The sequence below is a fragment of the Rhineura floridana genome, chromosome 1 (genome assembly GCF_030035675.1).
Source record: "Rhineura floridana isolate rRhiFlo1 chromosome 1, rRhiFlo1.hap2, whole genome shotgun sequence".
Taxonomy (NCBI): domain Eukaryota; kingdom Metazoa; phylum Chordata; class Lepidosauria; order Squamata; family Rhineuridae; genus Rhineura; species Rhineura floridana.
In genome coordinates, this window is record NC_084480.1 from 154,440,512 (window position 1) to 154,465,552 (window position 25,041).

Sequence of the window (25,041 nt, forward strand, 5' to 3'; positions counted from 1 at the left end):
CTTCTATCATGTCTCCTCTGACCCGCCTTTTCTCTAAACTAAAAAGCCCCAAATGCTGCAACCTTTCCTCGTAAGGGAGTCGCTCCATCCCCTTGATCATTCTGGTTGCCCTCTTCTGAACCTTTTCCAACTCTATAATATCCTTTCTGAGATGAGGCGACCAGAACTGTACACAGTATTCCAAATGCGGCCGCACCATAGATTTATACAACGGCATTATGATATCGGCTGTTTTATTTTCAATACCTTTCCTAATTATTGCTAGCATGGAATTTGCCTTTTTCACAGCTGCCGCACACTGGGTCGACATTTTCATCGTGCTGTCCACCACAACCCCGAGGTCTTTCTCCTGGTTGGTCACCGCCAGTTCAGACCCCATGAGCGTATATGTGAAATTAAGATTTTTTGCTCCAATATGCATAATTTTACACTTGTTTATATTGAATTGCATTTGCCATTTTTCCGCCCATTCACTCAGTTTGGAGAGATCTTTTTGGAGCTCTTCGCAATCCCTTTTTGTTTTAACAACCCTGAACAATTTAGTGTCGTCAGCAAACTTGGCCACTTCACTGCTCACTCCTAATTCTAGGTCATTAATGAACAAGTTGAAAAGTACAGGTCCCAATACCGATCCTTGAGGGACTCCACTTTCTACAGCCCTCCATTGGAAGAACTGTCCGTTTATTCCTACTCTCTGCTTTCTGCTTCTTAACCAATTCCTTATCCACAAGAGGACCTCTCCTCTTATTCCATGACTGCTAAGCTTCCTCAGAAGCCTTTGGTGAGGTACCTTGTCAAACGCTTTTTGAAAGTCTAAGTACACTATGTCCACTGGATCACCTCTATCTATATGCTTGTTGACACTCTCAAAGAATTCTAATAGGTTACTGAGACAGGACTTTCCCTTGCAGAAGCCATGCTGGCTCTGCTTCAGCAAGGCTTGTTCTTCTATGTGCTTAGTTAATCTAGCTTTAATCATACTTTCTACCAGTTTTCCAGGGACAGAAGTTAAGCTAACTGGCCTGTAATTTCCGGGATCCCCTCTGGATCCCTTTTTGAAGATTGGCGTTACATTTGCCACTTTCCAGTCCTCAGGCACGGAGGAGGACCCGAGGGACAAGTTACATATTTTAGTTAGCAGATCAGCAATTTCACATTTGAGTTCTTTGAGAACTCTCGGGTGGATGCCATCCGGGCCCAGTGATTTGTCAGTTTTTATATTGTCCATTAAGCTTAGAACTTCCTCTCTTGTTACCACTATTTGTCTTAGTTCCTCAGAATCCCTTCCTGCAAATGTTAGTTCAGGTTCAGGGATCTGCCCTATATCTTCCACTGTGAAGACAGATGCAAAGAATTCATTTAGCTTCTCTGCAATCTCCTTATCGTTCTTTAGTACACCTTTGACTCCCTTATCATCCAAGGGTCCAATTGTCTCCCTAGATGGTCTCCTGCTTTGAATGTATTTATAGAATTTTTTGTTGTTGGTTTTTATGTTCTTAGCAATGTGCTCCTCAAATTCTTTTTTAGCATCCCTTATTGTCTTCTTGCATTTCTTTTGCCAGAGTTTGTGTTCTTTTTTATTTTCTTCATTTGGACAAGACTTCCATTTTCTGAAGGAAGACTTTTTGCCTCTAAGAGCTTCCTTGACTTTGCTCGTTAACCATGCTGGCATCTTCTTGGCCCTGGCGGTACCTTTTCTGATCTGCGGTATGCACTCCAGTTGGGCTTCTAATATAGTGTTTTTAAACAACTTCCAAGCATTTTCGAGTGATGTGACCCTCTGGACTTTGTTTTTCAGCTTTCTTTTTACCAATCCCCTCATTTTTGTGAAGTTTCCTCTTTTGAAGTCAAATGTGACCGTGTTGGATTTTCGTGGCAATTGGCCAGTTACATGTATGTTTAATTTAATAGCACTGTGGTCACTGCTCCCAATCGGTTCAACAACACTTACATCTCGCACCAGGTCCCGGTCCCCACTGAGGATTAAGTCCAGGGTTGCCGTCCCTCTGGTCGGTTCCATGACCAACTGATCTAGGGAATAGTCATTTAGAATATCTAGAAACGTTGCTTCTTTGTCATGACTGGAACACATATGCAGCCAGTCTATGTCCGGGTAGTTGAAGTCACCCATTACTACCACATTTCCTAGTTTGGATGCTTCCTCAATTTCATATCTCATCTCAAGGTCTCCCTGAGCATTTTGATCAGGGGGACAATAGATCGTTCCCAGTATTAAGTCCCTTCTGGGGCACGGTATCACCACCCACAACGATTCTGTGGAGGAGTCTGCCTCTTTTGGGGTTTCGAGCTTGCTGGATTCAATGCCTTCTTTCACGTATAGAGCGACTCCGCCACCAATACGTCCTTCCCTGTCCTTCCGATATAGTTTATATCCAGGAATAACCGTATCCCACTGGTTTTCTCCATTCCACCAGGTCTCGGTTATGCTCACTATATCAATGCTCTTCTCTAAGACCAAGCACTCCAGTTCTCCCATCTTGGTTCGGAGGCTCCTAGCATTAGCGTACAGGCACTTGTAAGCAGTGTCTCTCTTCAAGTGTCTTTGGCACTTGTGGTTAGGCCTGTGGTAATTTTGCTCTTCTGAATTTATATGCTGTGCCCCTGCTCTCACAATGCCTACTTCTAGGCCTACCCCTTTTAAAATTTCATCATTTCTTTGGTTTTTATCCCAGGGGGGAGGTTTATTCCGAACCGGACCTTTCTCAGCTCCTGTTGGGTTTCCCCCCTCAGTCAGTTTAAAAGCTGCTCTGCTACCTTTTTAATTTTAAGTGCCAGCAGTCTGGTTCCATTCTGGTTCAAGTGGAGCCCGTCCCTTTTGTACAGGCCCGGCTTGTCCCAAAATGTCCCCCAGTGCCTAACAAATCCGAACCCTTCCACCCGACACCATCGTCTCATCCACGCATTGAGACTGCAAAGCTGGGCCTGTCTGGCTGGTCCTGCGCGTGGAACCGGTAGCATTTCAGAGAAAGCCACCTTGGAGGTCCTGGCTTTCAGCATCCTACCTAGCAACCTAAATTTTGCTTCCAGGACCTCACGGCTGCATTTCCCCATGTCGTTAGTGCCAACGTGCACCACGACCACTGACTCCTTCCCAGCACTGTCTACCAAACTATCTAAACGACGGGCGATATCCGCAACCTTCGCACCAGGCAGGCAAAACACCTTGCGGTCTACACGCCCATCACACACCCCACTGTCTATGTTCCTAATGATCGAATCACCCACTACAAGGATCCCTCCACCCCCTGGAGATATATCCTCAGCACAAGAGGATAGCTGCTCATCCCCCAAGGAATGGGTCCCTTCTAAGGGATCGTTTCCCTCTTCCTCAGCTGGATGCTCTCCTTCCCCGAGACCATCGTTCTCCATGATAGCAGGAGAGCTATCATCGTTGGAGTGGGACACAGCTATAACGTCCCTGAAGGCCTCCTCCACACACCTCTCTGCCTCTCTCAGCTTTTCCAGGTCCGCCACCTTGGCCTCAAGGAAATGAAGTCGTTCCCGGAGAGCCAGGAGCTCATTGCACCGAGAGCACACCCACGACTTCTGTCCAACAGGCAGATAGTCGTACATGCTGCAGGCGGTGCAAAACACTGGAAAGCCCCCACACCCCTGCTGGCTTCTTACCTGCATAGTTTTGTTTAAGGTTTATTACGTCAATGGGTTGGAGACTGCGGTTTAGGTGAGGTCAGGGAACAGACGGGCAGAGTGGGGGGCCCTGGCCTCCTCGCCCTGCTGCCGAACTCGCCTTGACGCTTTGTCAGCTGGGGCTCCCTCTAGCTCGTGGAGCAGTGTGCCTCCAGATGTTGTTGGACCACAACTCCCATCTTCCTGACCATTGGCAATGCTGGTTGAGGCTGATGGGAGTTGTGGTCCAACAACATCTGGAGGCACACCGGTTGGGAAAGGCTGCCCTAGAGGTTTTCAGAAGAACAAGACTAGTTAAAAAGAACCCCTGAGAGGGAAAAACCTCAAAAACAGTTTGACAAAGACCAAGTTTCTTCAGTAGTCCCAGAATGGCAGGGGAGAAGAAGGCAATGGAGTCTGTTTGTTTATTGACAGCATTCTTGGCGATCACTCGTGACCAAGTAAGATTGTCTTCCAAAATATAGTCTTTAACAATGGATCCGTCTGAATCTGTATCCACCGCCGATGTACCAGACCATGACTAGGGGCTTCTGGATTTCACAATCCTGCCCCCGTTGCCATTTGCCAATTGCCATGGCACTCTTGTTATGGAAGACGCCTGTGAGTGAATTTGTTTTATGTGGGGAGATTGGTGCACGACGATCAACACACAATCTTGACAGAAAAAGGCTTTGATCCAATGGCATGGGTACTGTGACGATTGGAAGTCCTTTATCTGCTGCAGCCTTCATCCACCTTCACAGCCGTTGTAACATACACATTGTTATCCTCCGCCTGTTCTGCCGTTGAGGACTTTCTTGGATCGTTCTTTGTCTGGTTCCTCTCCCTTGACACCGCCGTGGGTGACCCTGCTGGGAGTACATGACTCCCGATGGCATAGCTCACAGCGTTCATTGGAACACGCAAGCCCGCTCACTACTGCAAGGTGACAATCCAGCGAGGGGCTTAATAACAGCATTAATACACCACTGATTAACCCCAAAAGCACTCAGAGCAACTTACAAAAAATCCATATGAAAATGGGTCCCTGCCCTCAGGTTTACAACCGAAAAAGACAAAAGGAAAAAGGAGGAAAAATGAAGCTCAAGCACAAGTTCTTAATGTTACAGCTTTCAGCAGTTGAGAGGAAGTATTCCTCACTACTACCAGCATCAGTTCTTCTCCCCTAACATTTTGATCCATCTCTTTTTTTGTACCAGAAACATTAAGTGTACTCTTCCTGGAGATACTGCAATACCAAGTCAGTGCATGGAGTGGATGGAGCAAGCTCCTATTCCATATCACATTTCCAAAATTCCATTTAATATATAGTTCTTAGATAGAGATCATATTGGATATTAAACTGATAAGAATGTATTATAGTAGAGAATGTTCACACTGACCTTAGCCAAAAGACCAAGAAGTGATAATGGGCTATTAGGAAAAAACCCAGGACCCCTTTTCCAATGGATTTTCACTTGACCAAGAGCACATAAATACTGCAAAGAGCTCGTGACCACACTGGAATCAGCACTGTTTTGATTTCCATAAAATATCAACATTTCTGCTTCCATTGTCCATCTCAGCAGCCTCTTGATGGAGAGCCTAGTGTTCAAAACGGTGCATTCTCTCAACCTTGTCAATTTCTTGACTGATTTGCATAAACCGTCCCATTTGCTCTGTAAGTGTTGACTCTCTCTGCCAACCGAGGTCCCAGAAGTTCTGCTTCTGTAGCTTCTCGCTAGTTGAAGGGCATCCTGTTAAAATTCAGCTCTGGAAGCGTGACATTTGTGACAATTTGGATGTATGGCCAAGAAAACTATCACACGTTAGAAACACTATAATGCTGTAAACGAATTTGCGGCACAAAATGACTGCACTAAACTTAACTGGTTTTGCAGAATCTTAAAAACCATTTACTAGTAAAACTCGATCTTTGAAAAGCTTTGCTTCAACCTTTCTTTTACATTTGTTTTCCTTAATTAAATGTTATTTAATTGTAAAGCATTTATATGCCATTTAATATTTCAAAAAATCTCTAAGTGCTATACAGTCTAACAGCAAACAATATATCATTAGAACAAAAATAAAAACACAACCAAAAAGCAGTGAAACAGCAATATAAAAACGTGAAAGCATATAAAAAAGAATAAAACAGAAATTCCTAAGATTCAAATGCAACCAAGCGCATCAAAACAAATCAGCAAATATATTAAATAAAGGCTTATGGCACCTTTAAAGATTAGCCACTGCATAAGCTTTGTGTGAGCAAATCGGGCTGAATGATGAATGTAGAATAAACAGGTTGTCTGGGGAAGCCTTCGGAGAGGACACTTGGCTTTGGGAGGCCCAACTGGTGTCTGCGTGGCACCCCTTTGCAGAGCAGTCTGACCCTGTCTGGCCTTTCTGTTGCCTAGGCTTCACCACCCCATACAGAAGGGTCAGCCCTGCAGGACCTCCTGCATTTCTGTTGCCAAGTCTGCAAATGGGAATGTCCTCTGCATGCTCATCTAATCCCCGAGCCATTTTGATGGGATGTTGATGCCCTCGAAGTATGGGGCATTCAAGGATAATGTGTGTTGGGGATGAGGGAGAATACGGCTGGTATCAAGCTATATGAATGGGTACAATGAATCAGAGCTTGGAAAAGTTACTTTTTTGAACTACAACTCCCATGAGCCCAATCCAGTGGCATTGCTGGCTGGGGCTGATGGGAGTTGTAGTTCAAAAAAAGTAACTTTTCCAAGCTCTGCAATGAATTGGCAGTGGATCTTGGCAGTTTGGATTTATTCCAATATGGCAGGAGCCAATTCGGATCTAGATAGTATCTGGGGTTTCTATGTGTGTATGGCTATTTCCTGGATGACGAAGAGAGATTTGGCAGATCACGGTGCGGTAGCTGCTGGAATAGTTTGGATTTGATAGGCTCCATCAGCTTGAGGAATGCCTCACATAGGGCCTACAAAAAAAAAAAAAATAGCGGAACTCAGCAGCAACAAAAATGCAATGAATTAAGGTGCCAGAGTAGTAAGTACAGGAATGATAAAATTCAATGCACATTTAAAGCACATGATTTTCCACCAAAGAATTGTGGGAATAGTAGCTTGTTAAGAATGCTGGGAAGTTTTAGCTTTGTAAGAAGGAAACCACAATTCCCAGAATTCTTGCGACGGGGGGTCATGTGCTTTACATGTACGTTGAATATTATTTAAATGCATGCTGTGGATGTGTCGCACCAAGTTGTGCCGTGCTCGTTTCCTTCCTACTCACATAGCTATTCAATCAGCTGAGCAACCCACTCAGGCAATGTTGATGGATGGAACACCAAAAGCTCCCAGAGAGGTCCTAGTCCTACTGGCCTAGAAGACCATTCTGGGCCTCTCAAGACAAGCAAAGGGCCCCTCTCTGTGTGAGGTTTAGCTGTCCTTCTCAATTGCCTGCTCTAGCCAGCTTGCTTACAGCCTGGCCTACCAGAGGAAGGAAAAGTCAAGTTAAATCAGCAGAGCGAGCAAACCCCTGGAATATGTGGCTGAAGGATTGCTCTTTCTTTAAGAGTTGACTTCCTGGTTGTTCCACAGCCTGATGTGTGATCTGTGTGTCTCCTCAGAAGGGTGTGAACTGAGTTTGTAATGTGCTTGTGTGGTTTTTCCTCAGGTTCTTAGTTTTATGAATATGCTTCACTGAAAATAAAACTTTGTTTGGAATCCATGATGCCTCTTGTGTGATGCTTGACTCTAGTAGACAAATGCTCGTTTCTGAGGATTTTCTCCTACTCCATGTTGGCTTCTAAGGGTTCCTCTGGGGACAGGAGTTTCATTGCAGCAGGTATATTCTGCAACATGTTCTGTGCTGCTACCACATTATTTATTTATTTATTAAATTTTTATACTGCCCCACTAGCGTAGCTCTCTGGGCGGTGTACAACAAATATAATAAATACAATAGAATCACATAGAACAATACAAAAAACAAATACAAATCCATAATATAAAACCAGTTAAAACATATTTAAGAAAAGCTAAAATGCTTGATAAAATAGGAAGGTTTTAACTTGGCGCCGAAAGGATAGCAATGTCGGCGCCAAGCGCACTTCGTCGGGAAGACTATTCCACAGTTCGGGGGCCACCACTGAGAAGGCCCTAGTTCTTGTTACCATCCTCCGAGCTTCTCTATGAGTCGGAACTTGGAGGAGGGCCTTCGATGTTGAGCGTAGTGTACGAGCAGGTTCATATTGCTGTCTGGAGGGGCTATAGGGCAACAAAAGCAGGACAACACCCCCCTCCAAACATTTGTGGTATGAAAATTTGCACAGGACATCCACCAATTGGGCTCTGGGGAGTTTTCCGGCTGATAGGGCTGGCGCTCCTGTCGAAACCCTGGTTGAACTGTGGAATACAGAAATGACCCGGGCAGTTGACATGATTGCTCCTGAGCGTCCTCTCCTGTGTAGAGCTCGTACGGCTCCATGGTATACCCCAGAGCTGAGAGCGATGAAACAATATCAGAGACAGCTTGAGTGCAGATGGAGACGAACTCCTGGTGGATGCAATTATACACTGGTAAGTGCCTATGGTAAGCTGTATTTAGGGGCAGTGAGGGCAGCAAAAAAAATATTTTGCTGCCGCTATCGAATCATCACTCTGCTGCCCAGCGAAGCTCTTCAGAATTGTCTGGGGGCTATTACACTCTGGCCCCCGGGACAAGGTAGAACCATCTGAGGCCCGCTGTAATGAATTTGCTAGGCACTTCCCGGATAAAACCTTTAGCATCCACCAGGACTTAGACTCCAGTGTTATAGCAGATGAATCAAGCAAGGTATCCAGAGCACAGCCTTGTCCCAATTTCTTGGGTGAGTTTCAGTTGGTGCAGCTTGAGGATGTTGACAAGGTGCTTGGACAGGTTCGTGCAACCACTTCTGTGCTGGATCCTTGCCCTTCTTGGCTAATAAAAGCTAGCAGGGATGGAACAGCCGGCTGGGCCAGGGAGGTGATTAATGCCTCTCTGTGAGAGGAGCTGGTCCCTGGCTGCCTGAAAGAGGCAGCAGTGAGACCACTCCTGAAGAGACCCTCCCTGGACCCAGAAAATCTTAATAACTATAGGCCGGTAGCAAATGTTCCATTCCTGGGCAAGGTCCTTGAACGAGTGGTTGCGGGCCAGCTCCAGACACTCTTGGATGAGACCAATTATCTGGATCCATTTCAGTCGGGTTTCAGGCCTGGTTTTGGCACAGAAACAGCCTTGGTCGCCCTGTATGGTGAACTTTGTCGGGAGAGAGACGGGGAGTGTGACTCTGCTGATTCTCCTTGATCTCTCAGTGGCTTTCGATACCATCGACCGTGGTATCCTTCTGGGGAGACTGGCTGAGTTGGGAGTGGGAGGTACTGCATTGCGGTGGTTCCGCTCCTACTTGGCAGGTCACCTCCAGAAGGTGGTGCTTGGGGAACATTGCTCGGCACCCTGGACTCTCCAGTATGGGTTTCCACAGGGGTCAGTTCTGTCCCCCATGCTGTTCAACATCTACATGAAACCGTTGGGTGCGGTCGTCCGGAGCTTTGGAGTGCGTTGCCATCAGTATGCTGATGACACGCAGCTCTATTTCTCCTTTTCATCCTCTTCAGGTGAGGCTGTCAGTGTGCTGAACTGGTGCCTGGCTGCGACAATGGACTGGATGAGGGCTAATAAACTAAGGCTCAATCCAGAGAAGACTGAGATGCTGCTAGTGGGTGGTTCTTCTGACTGGATGGTGGATGTCCAACCTGTCCTGGATGGAGTTGCACTCCCCCTGAAAGAGCAGATTTGTAGCTTGGGGGTTCTCCTAGAATCATCTCTGTCACTTGAGGCTCAGGTAGCCTCTGTGGCACAGAGTGCCTTCTACCAACTTCAGTTGGTGGCCCAACTACGTCCCTATCTGGACAGGGATAACCTGGCTTCAGTTGTCCATGCTCTGGTAACCTCCAAATTAGATTACTGCAATGCACTCTACGTGGGGCTGCCTTTGAAGACGGTTCAGAAACTGCAGCTTGTGCAAAATGCAACGGCCAGATTGGTAACAGGGACCAGACGGTTCGAACATATAAAACCGATTCTGGCCCGCTTGCACTGGCTGCCTGTATGTTTCTGAGCTCGATTCAAGGTGCTGGTTTTAACCTATAAAGCCTTACACGGCTTAGGACTACAATACCTGATGGAACGCCTCTCCCGATACAAACCCACCTATACACTACGTTCAAGATCAAAGACCCTCCTCCGGGTGCCTACTCCAAGGGAAGCTTGGAGTCTGGCAGCAAGGGAGAGGGCCTTCTCAGTGGTAGCCCCCAAATTTCAGTGCCAGGTCAAGACTTTCCTCTTCTCCCAGGCATTTTAGCATGTGTTTTATACTGTTTAAATTTTTAATTGTGTTTTAAATTGTTTTTATAAGATCTGTTTTAAATTGTATCTGTTTTAATGTTTTTAGTTACTGTAAACCGCCCAGAGAGGTTCGGCTATGGGGCGGTATACAAGTATAATAAAATAAAATAAATTGGAAAGGAAGACCCAAAACTGTTGCAGGCAAAAAAACATTGAAAGCGGTATCACGTATGACTGCCCCCAAAAGCATCATAAGCCACAAGTCATCATGAAAGCACAATAAAAAGGATGTCTTGAGGGGCCCTTTGTGTCATGGAATGGAACGCTTAAGCAAGAAAGCATATATGGCATTGTGCACTCATATGGGGAAAATGCACAGGTGTGATATAGCAGCGTGTGCTTTGTGGATGAGTTATAATTGCACACTACTGGGCAGTTCTAATGTTTCCTTTAAGAAAAGCTTGATGCAATCTATATGGAGAAAGATCACAGGAAAATTATTTTTTAGATTAGCACTTATTGGTCTACTGGGGAGATTTTGAAATAACTATCTCCTGAGGAGTTAGTTATTGCGTATGTGTTATGTTTTATGTTCTGTTCTGTTATAGAAGTGTACATAAAATATAGAATCATAGAGTTGGAAGGGGCCTATAAGGCCATTGAGTCCAACCCTCTGCTCAATGAAGGAATCCAAATTAAAGGTGCCTGTCCAGCTGCCTCTTGAATGCCTCCAGTGCAGTCAGCAGCACTAAAAGAGGGGGAGGAAGTAAAGTGGTGAGAATTAGAAGAAAATATCCAATCTATCTCCTCCTTGCTGACCATTAATGAAAATTTCCTGGAGGCATGGTTCATGAAGGGAAGGCAGCTGTGATTTGGGGCACCCAATGAATGCAACAGGCACAAGGGAGTTCTTCTTTGCATTCCCCTGCTGGAGCAAGGGACTCATCAGGAGCTCAATTATGCCAACTCCTGGCAGCAGTACTGGCTGGGCTCAAGGCAAGAACTTACAGCACAATTCTCTGCAGGTTAATTCAGAAGGAGTCCCTATTGTGTTCAGTGGAGCTTCCTCCTAGGAAAGGATGCATAGAATGGTAACCTTATAGAGCTACACAGGCTCCCTTTTTTCTAAGCACAACATCATTTGTTGCAGGACTGCTAAAAATATCCCTTTTCCACCTTTGAAATTCTGGAGGGTCTCAGCATCAGGGCAGGTCACTTTGCAGCACCAACTGGTTTATGGCATGTAGGAAATTGTCTTCCTTATATTCAGAATTTCTGTATTAGTGTTATAATATAAAAAGACTTTTCTATATTGTATTGTTGAGCGCCACCCCAATCTCTGAGTGGTGGGAGATCTCCAGGGGTCCCCACGCTTGCCCAGGGTTTGGTTTCCTTGAAAAGGAGGTTAGCTGGGTCTATGGTGTCTTTATGAAATATGGTTTATTTACACACATTCCAACCTGATCTTAAGATGGAGAGGTTCAAAGTATTAGCAGTCCAGTAGATCTTGCTTTTTCATCAGGCTTATAGGAGGCATCCTAAAGCCTCTCTGCCTGTCTCCAGTTCCCAGCCTTTCCTCAGACTCAACTAAAAACACAAGCCTCTCTTTTGACCCCGGGGGGGGGGGGGCTCTCCTGAAGAGTTTCAGTAACAATAGGATCTCCCTGGTCCATTCGCCAGTTAATGGGCACTTGATAGACCCATTAGCCCACCTGGCCACTCTGTTAGACTCTTTCACAGCCCCCAAACCCATAACACTTCTCCCTTCCCTGACAAAGGTCCGTCCCAGACCCTCAAACAAACAACAAAATGACAGCTTTTCTATAAAAGAATTCTATATAGCAAATCAATACACAGTCCCATAAGCACAATCTCCACCACCAAACCATGTGGTTGGCTGCATGGCCCTTGGTCTTGGGGCTTCATGGAGTTTCCAGTCCAAGCCAATCCCTGCTGCTGCCTGCAGGGTCTTGGGAGGCATCTCCATCTGTTTTTTCATCAGCACACAGCAGTCTGTAGCCATTTTCCTCCCACGCTCTGCCCTGAGAAAAATCTTTAAGCCAGTCCACTTCATCACCTGCCCCAAACTCCAGATCAAAGTCCTTTATCTGGGGGCATCTTCCGGACTAGCTGGCCTAATCCACTCAGGTTGACAGAAAGAAATCTTTGTTCTCCTGCACCATCTCCAGTGTAAAACATGGGCCCAAACAGTGGCAGGTAAGCGTCCCAGTGTCTCTTGCCCTCCAAACTCACAGGGCGCTGGGTGCCTCTCACTGTTGGAATTTGCTCAGGGACTGCACCCACCAGATCCCACCCTGTAAGGCCACTTGGGGATTTTATCTCACCCATTTCTCCAGGTGTTGGTAGCTCCTCTCGCACACACGCCTCCAACTTTTCCTCCTGCACTTTCTCTTCCACAGCTGGCACACGTGGGGCGAAGAAATCCATCAACAGCTGCTCTTCTCCAGCCTTTAGTTCACCTTTCTCTAAGGCCTTTTCTTCCTCTTGCACTACTTGTTCAACAGCAGGCGCACCTGGAGCAGAGAAATCTATCAGCAGCATCTCTTCTCCAGCCAGTACCCCAAGGCATCTTCCTCTTCATTTTCCAGTCTGTCCTTAAATTCTTGGGGTTTCACTTCCAGCTCTCTGGTGACTTCCCCCCTGGCAGGCTCCTGGACAATCAAGGCCTCTTCCTCCTCCTCCACTACTGACTGCAACTCCTCAGTCCAAGCCCTCCAGCTGCCCATCCACCTTCTAGATCTCTTTAGCCACCCCAGTCTGGGTGCTCTGCAGCTGGACTCCTGAGTCACTCTTAACCCCTTGTAATGGCAGATCAGGCAGAGCTCTCATCTCCTCACATGGGGTCTACCTTTTCTCTCCAAAGAGGCTTTCCCTCCTCTCTGCAAATTGTTGCTGGTCCTCCTGGTGCTCTTGTTGCCTTTGCTGGTGGTCCTCCTGGCGATATCGCTGTCTTTGCTGGTGGTTCTCCTGGTGACCTTTCTCAATTAGTTCTGCTTGCAGCTGGAACATCAATTTCGTCTGTTCCAGGAAGGTTGCTAGTTCTCCCTCCATTTTGACTCAGGCACACCTTGCTCCCAATGCTGCTTCCAGGAAACCGAATCCTTCTGCTACCACCAGTGTTGAGGGCCACCCCAATCTCCGAGCTGTGAGAGAACTCCAGGGGTCCCTGCGCTTGCCCAGGGTTTGGTTTCCTTGAAAAGAACGTTAGCGGAGTCTATGATGTCTTTATGAAATATGGTTTATTTACTTACACACATTCCTACCTGATCTTAAGATGGAGGGGTTCAAAGCACCAGCAGTCCATCAGGACAGTCCTGCTTTTCCATCAGGTTTATAGGAGGCATCCTAAAGCCACGGTGCTGGGAGGCAGCTTCTCTGCCTGTCTCCAGTTCCCAGTCTTTCCTCAAACTCAACTAAAAAACACAAGCCTCTCTTTTGGCCCCAGGATGGGGGGGGGCTCTCCTGAAGAGTTTCAATAACAATAGGATCTCCCTGGCCCATTCGCCAGTTAATGGGCACTTGACAGACTCATGAGCCCACCTGGCCCCTCTATTAGATTAACAAAAGAGGCTCATCTGACCAGCAGAGCAGGTTTCTCTGCTGTAGAGCCCACCTCCAGGTGCAAAGTTCCAAATCAGAGGCTGGAAGGAGACCCACAGAAATCATCTACTGTATCTCAACCCCCAAACCCGTAACGCTTTGTTATGGGAAGGGATGAATCCTCGTGACTTGGAGAAAAGGTTTCTTGCTCTTAGGATAAATGACAAAATAGGAATACACCCAGGAAGCTGCCTTATACCGAATGAGACCGTTGGTCCATTTAGCTCAGTACTGTCTACACTGATTGGCAGCAGCTCCCCAGGATATCAGATGGTATTTCCTTCCCAGCGCTACTTGAAGATGCCAGGCATTGAGCTGGGACTTTTTGTATGCAAAGTGGTTGCATCACCACTGAGCCAAGGTCCAGTGGGACAGTTTCCCTTTAGAAATTCTGTGTAATGGAGAATAACCTGATTTATTGGAGAAATGGAGATATGAAAATGGAAACGTTGAAGCAAGCTGGCAGACAGAACAGCAGGGGACTCAAAGTTCTGAAGAAACATCAAGACTGAGGAGAAGCCATGCCCAGGCTGAAGGTAGGTGGGTTGTCAAGGTAATAGTGACCCTCCTTTGTGACATGCCGTGTTGCTGGTTTAAATGTCACCAACTACAGATGTCCAGTGTGAGTTAGGAGCAGCAGAAGAGAGAGGAGTGGAAGATAGATAAGCAGAGGGTGACAGAGGAGAGGATTTGATTTTTATTATTTCCATTTCTATTTTTGTTTATTTGCTTTTTTATTTTACATTTTATTTATTTTCTTGTTTTTGTTTATTTTGTTACTTATATTTTTCTATTTTTCTTTATTTTGATACTTGCATTTTTCTTTTGTAGTTTGTGTGTTGTTTATTCATCTTTTTATATCTTTATTCATCTAATTTTTGCATATATTTTTGCTAGATATTTAGGGGTAGGGTAGGGGTAGGCGTAGGGATGGGGGTTAGGCTGGGAGAGGGTTAGGTTAGGTGGATCTTTAGGTAGATAGGTTAGATAGGTGTTGTTGGAAAGAGATGCTAAACAAGTAAGTGGGATTTCTTCTGCTTCTGTTTATATCCTGGGGTGAGGGCCGGACGTCCCCTGCATTGTGCCACAGCCCCACAGGAGGCTGCTAGGCCAGTTGACCCACTGCTCTGCTGAGTCCAGAGACTTCCCTTCATGGTCCACACAATGCCTGCCTCTACCACATTCTTACCTCCTATCCAAATCTACCTGACTTCCCACCTTAAGAGCTCCCTCCTCCAAACCCTTTCCCTGAGTTTCAGTTCTCCCATCTCATTCTCTTTCCTCCATTTTTTCATCTCTTCAAGTGTCTCAATGGAACCCTCCGCCAGCCTGTCAATCACTCTGGTTCCAACAAAGAATATGTCACACCTTCTGTCCCATCTGCTGTCTCGCATTCTTCTTCTTGCTCTTCTCTTGCACTTTGATGCTTTCAGGATACTCCTAGATGCCTCCTCATCCTGATGTCCCAGAGGCTGCTCCCTCCATGCTGCTGTTTATAACACGGGGACAGGAATCTCAGTTTTATTGGGATAATTGGAGAGTGGAGGCTTTAACAACCCTCTTCCAGTGATCCTGATGCACCTGAAATGGGTGAGATAATGTCTGCAATTAAAGAGCTCGAAACGTAGAAGACTACCCCTATTTCTGCTTTAGCTGTTCTAATTCCCTGGCCTCTCTAGACTCCCTACATTTCCAGCTAGCAGGGATGGGGGAAATACCACTTTGGTTCACATTTAAAGCCAAAATTATCAAATTTGCACTTTCTGAAACAAAACGAAAACTGAAACACAGCCAGCCTTCAAAATTCACACATCCAAATTTTGTAATACAGTTCTCTTGACTAAATATTGTTTACAAAAATGCATATATTAGGGGAAATGTGCATAAAAATTGATATATTAGTGAAAATGAAAAATGGAAATGGACTGCCCTCAAGTCGATCCCAACTTATGGCAACCCTGTGAATAGGGTTTTCATGTAGGGTTGCCAGGTCGGAACCATCCAAAAACCTGAGAAAATGGAGCGAGCCCTAGTGACAACATGGGGCGGGCCCTAGTGATGTCATGGGGTGGGCCCTAGTGATGTCACGGGGTGGGCCCTAGTCACGGGGCGGGCCCTAGTGATGTCATGGGGCGGGCCCTAGTGATGTCATGGGGTGGGCCCTAGTCACGGGGCGGGCCCTAGTGATGTCATGGGGCGGGCCCTAGTGATGTCATGGGGCGGGCCCTAGTGATGTCATGGGGCGGGCCCCAGTGATGTCATGGGGTGGGCCCTAGTGATGTCATGGGGCGGGCCCTAGTGACATCATTAAACATGATACATTGTATCAACCACAGTTGCTTGGAGCATACCATTCAAAAAAAAATTATCTGGAGATTAAAATAGAAATCTTATCTAAAATAGGGTGTTCCTAGGTCCATCTGAAGTGACAAGGTCATTCTTTCTCACAAGCTTAGGGTGATGCAAAATGGAAATGGACTGCCTTCAAGTTGATCCCAGATATGATCTTCATGGTAAGCAGTATTCAGACAGAGGTGGTTTACTATTGCCTTCCTCTGAGTCTGAGAGGCAGTGACTGGCCCAAGGTCACCCAGGGAGCTTCATGGCTGGGTGGGGATTCGAACCCTGGTCTCCCAGGTCACAGTCCAACACTTTTAGGGAACATTTAATCTAGCTTACTTGCTTCTGGCTTTACAAAGTACACAATGTCCTCTATATATATTTTCAGGGGACTATTTATATTACCATTTCATTGTTCTAAAATAATGCAGAGGTGTGTGTTCTCTCTCCCCCACCCCCCATTTAGGACTTGCCTCCTTAAAAGATAAAGAATATGCATATACGTGTGTCACTTATGTTTCCTGCCAGTATCATACTATTGTCATTATCTGTGGGCTCGTGCTGACTGGCCAACAAAGAGGAGTATCCACTGTCCTCCTTTCCATTGTCCATTTCACTAGCATTCCCAACATGCCTCCACAAAATTTGTTGTTTTTCTTTGTTATTATGTAGAGGTTTTCCTTCACTTTTGATGTCAACACTCTTGGGGCTTCCATAGTGCTGGTCACTATACAATAGCTTCTCTGATACTCTTTAGTGCAGTCTTTACAAAACTCCTTATTATAATTAGCAATACAGAGCTCTTCTGATCTTTTTTCTGTTCCAAATGGTTTTAACGGTGAAAGTCCACAGTTAACAGTGTGTCCTTCCCTGTCCACTTTGGAACCCGTTTCCTCGCTTTCGTGTTATGTCTGGCCCCGAGATCTCCCTCCCCTCCCCCTTCGCTTCTCCCTTTCTCTTTCCTCCCGCCCCCTTTCCCTGGTAATAATGACATGTATGCCCTCCTGCCCACATTCTAGCAACCGGGAATGTGCCAAGCGCTGCAGCAGGCAGCTGCTGCCACCCACTCGCCTTGCCTTGCCTTGCCTTGCCCTGCCCCCTCGCACAATGCAACGGACCCCCACCCCGGAATCCTGCGCCCCCTCCTCTTTCCCTTGGGAAAAAGGGGTGAGCCGGCGAGGAAGGGGGCTCTCTTTCAGCCTCCCCCCCTCAATTCAGGGCTCCCAAAGGCTCCCTGTCTCCTCTCCCCGCCCGCCAAGCCCCCGATCGGGGGGGCAAGGCTGGCATCGGCCGGCCTCCCTTCCCTTCCCCTCGCCTGCTGGTCCCCGGCCGGCCCGTGCGGTGCCTGGGGTGCGCGCCTCCGCCGCTGCGATGCAGCCACTTGCGGCTGTCAACCTCTCGCTCAGCCCCTCCCTGCCGATTGCAGCTCTCACACACTCACACGCACCCGCTCTCACACACACGGTGCCAGGAGGGAGGGCGGCGGCACAGTCAGGGCTCCCAAAGGCTCCCGGTCTCCTCTCCCCGCCCGCCAAGCCCCCAATGGGGGGGCAAGGCTGGCATCAGCTGGCCAGCCAGCAAGCTACCCACGCCACCCTCCCAGAGCATGCTGCTCGGAGAAGCTGCAGCTGCAGCTCCCGCTCGGACTATAGCAGCGGCTCGGGCTGCCTCGCTCGGTGTGTGGGCACGCACGCACGCGCGGTGGTGGCTCGGGGCATGAGTGTTCGCCCACCAGCTTCGCCGAGTCCGGCTCCGCCTGTCTGACTGTGCCGCCGCGCTCCCTCCTGGCACCGTGTATGTGAGAGCGGGTGCGTGTGAGTGTGTGAGAGCTGCAATCGGCAGGAAGGGGCTGAGCGACAGGTTGACAGCCGCAAGTGGCTGCATCGCAGGCGGCGGAGGCGCGCACCCCAGGCGCCGCACGGGCCGGCCGGGGACCAGCAGGCGAGGGGAAGGGAAGGGAGGACAGCCGATGCCAGCCTTGCCCCCCCCGATTGGGGGCTTGGCGGGTGGGGAGAGGAGACAGGGAGCCTTTGGGAGCCCTGAATTGAGGGGGGGAGGCTGAAAGAGAGCCCCCTTCCATGCCGGCTCATCCCTTTTTCCCAAGGGAAAGGGGAGGGGGCGCAGGATTCCGGGTGGGGGTCCGTTGCATTGCACGAGGGGGCAGGGCAAGGCAAGGCAAGGCAAGGCGAGTGGGTGGCAGCAGCTGCCTGCTGCGGCGCTTGGCACATTCCCGGTTGCTAGAATGTGGGCAGGAGGGCATACATGTCGTCATTACCAGGGAAAGGGGGCGGGCGGAGAGAGAAAGGGAGAAGCGAAGGGGGAGGGGAGGGAGATCTCAGGGCCAGACATAACACGAAAGTGAGGAAACGGGTTCCAAAGTGGACAGGGCTAAATCAAGGCAGCCTCACCTTGAACAGTTTCCTGTGCATTTGGGCTCCGCTAGCCGAAGCAATTGGGGTGTCTGAATCCAGGTGAGAGTCGCTGCCTTCTCTCCACCGGGCGAGCCAGCTCTGCGGGTCTGCTAAGCTTGAGCTGCCACCGGAAAGAGTTCTTTTCCTTTCTGGAGCAGGGGAACTGCCTAAGGAGGAGCCAGCCCAGCCTGGCCTCCACAGCCACCGCCTCTTCACGCATGCGTGGCTGACGGGGCCGCTACAAAGCCGGAGATCCACCAGTTTGACTGACATATGGCCGGAGGCTGGAGACGGCCCCATTTTCCCTGAGACTCCGGCAGGAAAACGGAGACCTGGCAACCCTATTTTCATGGTAAGCCATATTCAGAGGGGGTTTACCATTGCCTTCCTCTGAGGCTGAGAGGCAGTGACTGGCTCAAGGTCACCCAGTGAGCTTCATGGCTGTGTGGAGATTCGAACCCTGGTCTCCCAGGTCATAGTCCAACACCCTAACCACTACACCACACTGGCTCTGTATAACATACAAAAATGCATTATACTAGGAGAAATTGCTTGCAAGAATGTGTACATAGTCAAAACTTCATACAAAAATGTGTTTAGCAGGAGAAATTTGCACTAAAATGCTGAAGAATTTTTGAGGATAAAAATGCAAATTGCTGCTCCTTAAATGGCCTCTTTTTGTTGGTTGATTTCAAAGGGGGCATGCTGGGGGCACATTTAGGTGAGGGAAAGGACACTGGGCAGCAGTGGTGGCTGATGTCCATTGGGACTGGTAGGACAGAAGGCAGGGAGCCCAACAGTAGGGGGAGCCAGAGCCAATGGCAGGCAAAGACAATGGACTGGATGAGAGTTAACAAACTGAAGCTCAATCCAGACAAGACTGAGATGCTGTTGGTGGACGGGTTCTCTGATCGGATGGTGGATATATACCCTGTCCTGGATGGGGTTACACTCCCCCTAAAGGACCGGGTTCGTAGTCTGGGAGTCTTTTTAGACTCTTCCCTCTCACTTGAGGCTCAAGTAGCCTCGGTGGTTAGGAATGCGTTTTACCAACTTCGGTTGGTAGCCCAGCTATGTCCCTATTTGAGTAAAGAGGACCTTACATCAGTGGTACATGCTCTGGTAACCTCACTTTTGGATTACTGTAATGCGCTTTACGTAGGGCTACCTTTGAAGACAGTTCGGAAGCTACAACTAGTGCAAAATGCGGCGGCCAGATTGCTGACAAGGACCAAGCGGTCCGAGCATATAACACCTGTTCTGGCCAGCTTGCACTGGTTGCCAATATGTTTCCGGGCTAGATTCAAAGTGTTGGTATTAACCTATAAAGCCTTATACGGTGCGGGACCACGATACCTTGCGGAACGCCTCTTCCGATATGAACCGGCCCGTGCACTACGTTCTGCTACGAAGGCCCTCCTTCGGGTTCCAACTCACAGGGAGGCCCGGAGGGTGATGACAAGATCTAGGGCCTTCTCAGTGGTGGCCCCCGAACTATGGAACAGTCTCCCCGAGGAAGTACGCCTGGCGCCAACTCTGCTCTCCTTCCGGCGCCAGGTCAAAACCTTCCTATTCTCTGAAGCATTTTAAGTTACACTGATTTACTTTTTAAAATGTTTATTGTATTGGATTGATGATTGTATTTTAGTATTATTTTGTTATTCATTGTATTTTTATGCTATTTTATGTTCACCGCCCAGAGAGCTATTGCTAGTCGGGCGGTATATAAATTTAATAAATAATAAATAAATAAATAAATAAAGCCAGTTTGTTCTGGTTCTGTCCCCATCCTCCTCCTCCCTGCTACATTCTACAAGGGCAATCTTGAGACTAAGGAGAAGGGGGAAGCTGACAGGCAGTCCAACCCGCTAGACTGGTAAGGAACAAAGCAGGCAGGATGAGGTTGGTGGGACAGCACTTCATATGCCCTAATGGACCAGCCTCCACTGACACTGGGGTAAAAAGGGTTTCAAAACTCTGAACAATTTCCCACGACATAAAGTACTTGCACCCCAAAGCTGTGATGTTTGGAGTCAGGAGCAGGAAGAAAGAGAGCAGTGATTAACAACTTCTGAGGATGATTTAGATCAAGGAAAGGGTTAAACATCCTTCCCCTTTCTACCACTCAAGCTGCCTCCCCAGTTAGCAGCCTCTTGAGGCTACTTTGAAATCTGAGGATCCCGACATACACATTGTGTGTCTAGTTTAATCTATGATTGTTTTCTTCCGTGTGAACAAGAAAACACAGACCCTGTTGGTGCCATTTGGAGATCACTCAGCTGAACGATCAGGAGGGCCCCCACATGCAGGAGGGCAGATGGCTTAGTGCATTTTGAACTTAGGGCTCATCCAGACGACTGCAAAATGTGTGACACACACGCTATGTGTGCTTATTATTTTTCGGTCTTCCAAATGACGTTGCGCGGTGTCACGCATTTTCGCGTGTCAAATCCGCTCCTTCCAATACCGGCAAAAATGCGATTTGCTTTTTGAAATCAGGAATTTCATTGGAACATTTTTTTTTCATTGGGAAACAGCGAACAAAAAGGCGAAAAGTGGGGACTATCAGCTGACAAACCGGATATGGAAACGGTGAATTATCCCGCCCTTGGATAAGCCCTTAGACATCACCCTCTGAAGTGGAGGAGGAGGTTGCAAAGAGTGCCAAAGTGACCTCTTCAAACTGAGTGAATGGACAGGAAAATGGCAAATGTAATTCCATGTAAACAAGTATAAAGTTATGCATATTGAAGCAAAACATCTGAATTTCACATGTACGCTCATGGAGTCTGAACGGGCTGTGACTGAGCAGGAATGAGACCTTGGGGTCATAGTGGATAGCTTGATGAAGATGTCAACTCAGTGTGCAGCAGCTGTGAAAATGGCAAACTCCATGCTAGGGATCATTAGGAAAGAAACTGAAAACAAAATTGCTGATATCATAATGACGTTATGCAAATCTGATATCAAATGATGTTATGGACTCCTACTGGGAGGAAGGGTGGGATATAAATCTAATAAATAAATAATAATAATAAATCTATGGCACAACCACACCTGGAATACAGTGTACAGTTTTAGGTGGCTCACCTCAAAAAATACATTGTAGAACTGGAAAAGGGGAACCAAAGTGATCAAGGGGATGGAGCAGCTCTCCAGTGAGGAAAGGTTGTAGCATTTGGGGCTTTTTAGTTTAGAGAAAAGGCGGGTAAGAAGTGACATGAGGAACTCGTGGACATCCAATTTGTTGTGGTGCTAAATTAATTAAGCAGAGAGTAACAGCGCTCTGAAATGCGAGTGTGCCAGTGTGTGTGTGCGTTTACCTAAGAAAGCAGGCTTTTACCCTGCATTAGGATCACTGAGATTTAAGACTTAGTAAAATAAGAAGAGCTACTTTATTTATAGAAATACATAGTAGATCGAAAGGCATACCTAGTTCTAACTAAGTAAGTAAGTTGGAGGCACAATACCCAGGCGGAATTGCCCTCATGGCTAGGAGAGAGAGAGCAGAGACAAAGGTGTCTCCTCTGTCCCGGACAGTCGGAGAAGAGAAGAGAGGGCGGAAGGAGGAGGGGCAGGTAAGCTTCCCTTAAGACGTATCAGTCTAACAGTGGAAGGAAGTCAGTCAGAGCATCAGAGGTAAAGGTAATCAAGCCTATCCATCTGGAGGACCCTAACTCTATCTCCCTTCTGGAACATAAACAAAAGAACAAAACAGGAGTTGCTCTTGCCCCACTTCCAACACAATTAAGCTAAATGTTGGCAGATTTAGGACAGATAAAAGAAAGTACTCTTCACACAGCACATAGTTAAACTATGGAATTCATTCCCAAAGGGCTGGATGGGCCATTAGCCTGATCCAGCAGGCTTTTCTTATGTTCTCTAGAAGGTTCCAAACTTTGCATGGGATCAGAACTCAAACACATGACTCCAAATATGACAAATTATATATACAGGTAAGCAACCAGTCTTTCTTTTGACTTATCATTTAATGTCAAATCCCGTTCCAATATGTTTCAAATGAAAAGAACCAAAAGATAACTGGACTTTCCTTCTCTCCACCTTCACAAGGGGAAAAAAGGCAGTGTGACTGACATGCATGAAATGGAAATGGACTGCCTTCAAGTCAATTCTGACTTATGGCGAACCTATGAATAGCGTTTTCATGGTAAGTGGTATTCAGAGGTGGTTTACCATTGCCTTCCTCTGAGGCTGAGAGGCAGTGACTGGCCCAAGGTCACCCAGTGAGCTTCATGGCTGTGTGGGGATTTGAACCCTGGTCTCCCAGGTTGTAGTCCAGCACCTTAACCACTACACCACATGTACAGGTATTATTAATCACTCTGTTCACGTTGCTTATCACAATTCTTAAACATTGGGAACACATTTCTAGTTAATATTAATTAATTAATTGATTATAATATCTATAATACTAGGGGCTTTGCCAGGGCCGGCACCAGAGGGTGGCCAGGTTGGGCCCTGGCCAAGAGCCCATGAAGGGCCCCTCCTTAGGGTGGAAGGGTGGTGCTCCTGTTGCATGATTTGCAGCAGCATCAGGTCCTGCAACCTGATCCTGCCACGGATCGCAGAAAGGGAGCTCCCAGGCACCCTCCTAATACAGACAGAGTGGGCTTCAATAAGTCTGCCTGCATGTCTGTTGAGCCCCAACTCCCCCAGGAGGAGCAGGGAGAGGAGTCGGTCGAGCCCCAGCTTCCCCACATAGATCAGGGAGAGGAGCCAGAAGTGGATGAGGTTTTTGAGGGCATTGAGGGAGGGGGTGAAGTCGACAGTCCACCAGTTCACACTGACAGTCCTCCCATCAATGCAGAGCTCGCTCCACCTACAAGCCCCCCAACAGAGCCGTTGGGGGATGACCTCACGCATGTGCCAACTCCACCCCCCAGGACTCCCTGCCTGGCACTTCAAATGCTTCCCCACCAGTGGCTTCCCCACCCCCTGAGGTCGATCAGGCACCTAGCAAGCCTGCACTGTCAGATGAGCAGGTGGAGGCTCACCCCCCTCACCCAGCACGAGACACCCCGAGAAGCAGGTCGGTCAGAAGGTGGAACTTCAAAGGAGTCAGAGATTATGGGCGAAGACCTTTCCTATTTAAGGCGGCGCCCCCTGATTGGGGTGCTGAGTCAACTTACTCCACACGCTGCAGAGCATGTTTAAGTCTATTTAGGGTCAGTAGTGAGTCAGCATAGAGAGGTCTATGAAACGCAAAGCTTTCGATGTAACTGTTACTCTGATAAAACAAGAATTAATTGCAGTCTCATCTCCTTCTCATCTCTCGGACTCTGGGCAGGACAGCGTTCCACCTACCTCTCCTGTCAGTGTGAATACCATGTGCACTGTGTGTGCACCCCTGCTATCAGCCACATGGCGGCAGGGGCTTCCCTAAGGGATTTATGCCCCGGCCACCCTCTTGGTTGATGGCAGGCATGTGCACTATGTGTGCACATTCAAATGACACAATAGGTAAGTATGGCACACTGGCAGGCTTATTAGCCCCATGCCACCTGTATCGGGGATAGGGTTGCTAGGTCTCCGGTTTTCACCCAGAGACTCTGGAGTTTGGGGGTCCTCCCTTGGTCTCTCGGTGAGTCACCCCAATCTCTGGACACTCAGCTTTCATTTATAAAAGAATATTAAGTTTTAGGTGGTTCACGAGATATACACCAAAATATCAACTGCCCCCCTCGCAAATGAGCTCATAGCTGGCTGCTCTAACCCAGTCCTTTCAGGTTTGCAGTCAATAACAGGGGTGTAATTGACAACAGATTTGTTAACCATCAGGCAATAGTTAGAACCCACTGCAAGGCCAGAAAACTGATGTATTTTCCTGGTTTATAGCTTTCTTTCTGTGTGCTGGTCGGGAGATGAAGAACAAAAGCATCACAGCAGGACCTTGATAGGCAATTGTTTACTTACATAATTTCAGTTATAACAAAAGTATACATGCAGGGTTTTTTCAAATTACTTGGAAAAATAGCATAATATAAGTTTTATCTTTCAAATAAGTTTTGAACAGAAATTTAGAAGAAGTGTACATGCAACTTGTTTAAATTTTCCTGGGCTGTTGAAGAGGGCAGTTTATTTGTCTAATCCAAAGCCTGTTTTGAAAACCTTCCCAAAACAAAGCTTTAACTCTATATGCGCTTTTCTGGGCATAAACCTGCAATGCTAATCCCACATGCCAGGAGTAAACTTCATTAAATTCAGTAGGACTTACCTTTGAGTAGATATGGTTAGGATTGTGCTGTAAATCAACAGGACTTTTGAGTGAACATAGCAAAGGATTGTGTTTGTGTGGTAAATCTTTCTCTCCCCCTCAAATCCTATTTTTAAAGCAATTAGGCAGGGTTTACATAGGTATCACTACTTTTATTATGTAGGAAACAAATTTTGATTAAAAAAAAATCTGCAATGACCAACTGGTTTTGACAATATACTATTATATGGGGTGTATGTATTTTTACATCTCCAATGTATGTTTATATGGAATCTTTCCAACAACCCTGTGAGGTAGGGTTGGAAACCAAGGCAGCTCATAACAAGAGCTAAATTCATTTTAAACCCAAAAACCATAAAACAAGCATGAAACAGTTGCAAAACGGCTTAAAATGGCATGATACTGAATTTTGGGTTGAATGAGTGAAGTTCCTTATCA

At 47.2% G+C, this 25,041-nt stretch overlaps 1 pseudogene; it reads right to left on the minus strand.

Annotated features, from left to right (window-relative positions):
* Window positions 1-4,872: 4,872 nt before the first annotated feature.
* On the minus strand, window positions 4,873-5,076 carry LOC133375958 (U2 spliceosomal RNA; annotated as a pseudogene).
* Between the last annotated feature and the right edge of the window lie 19,965 nt (window positions 5,077-25,041).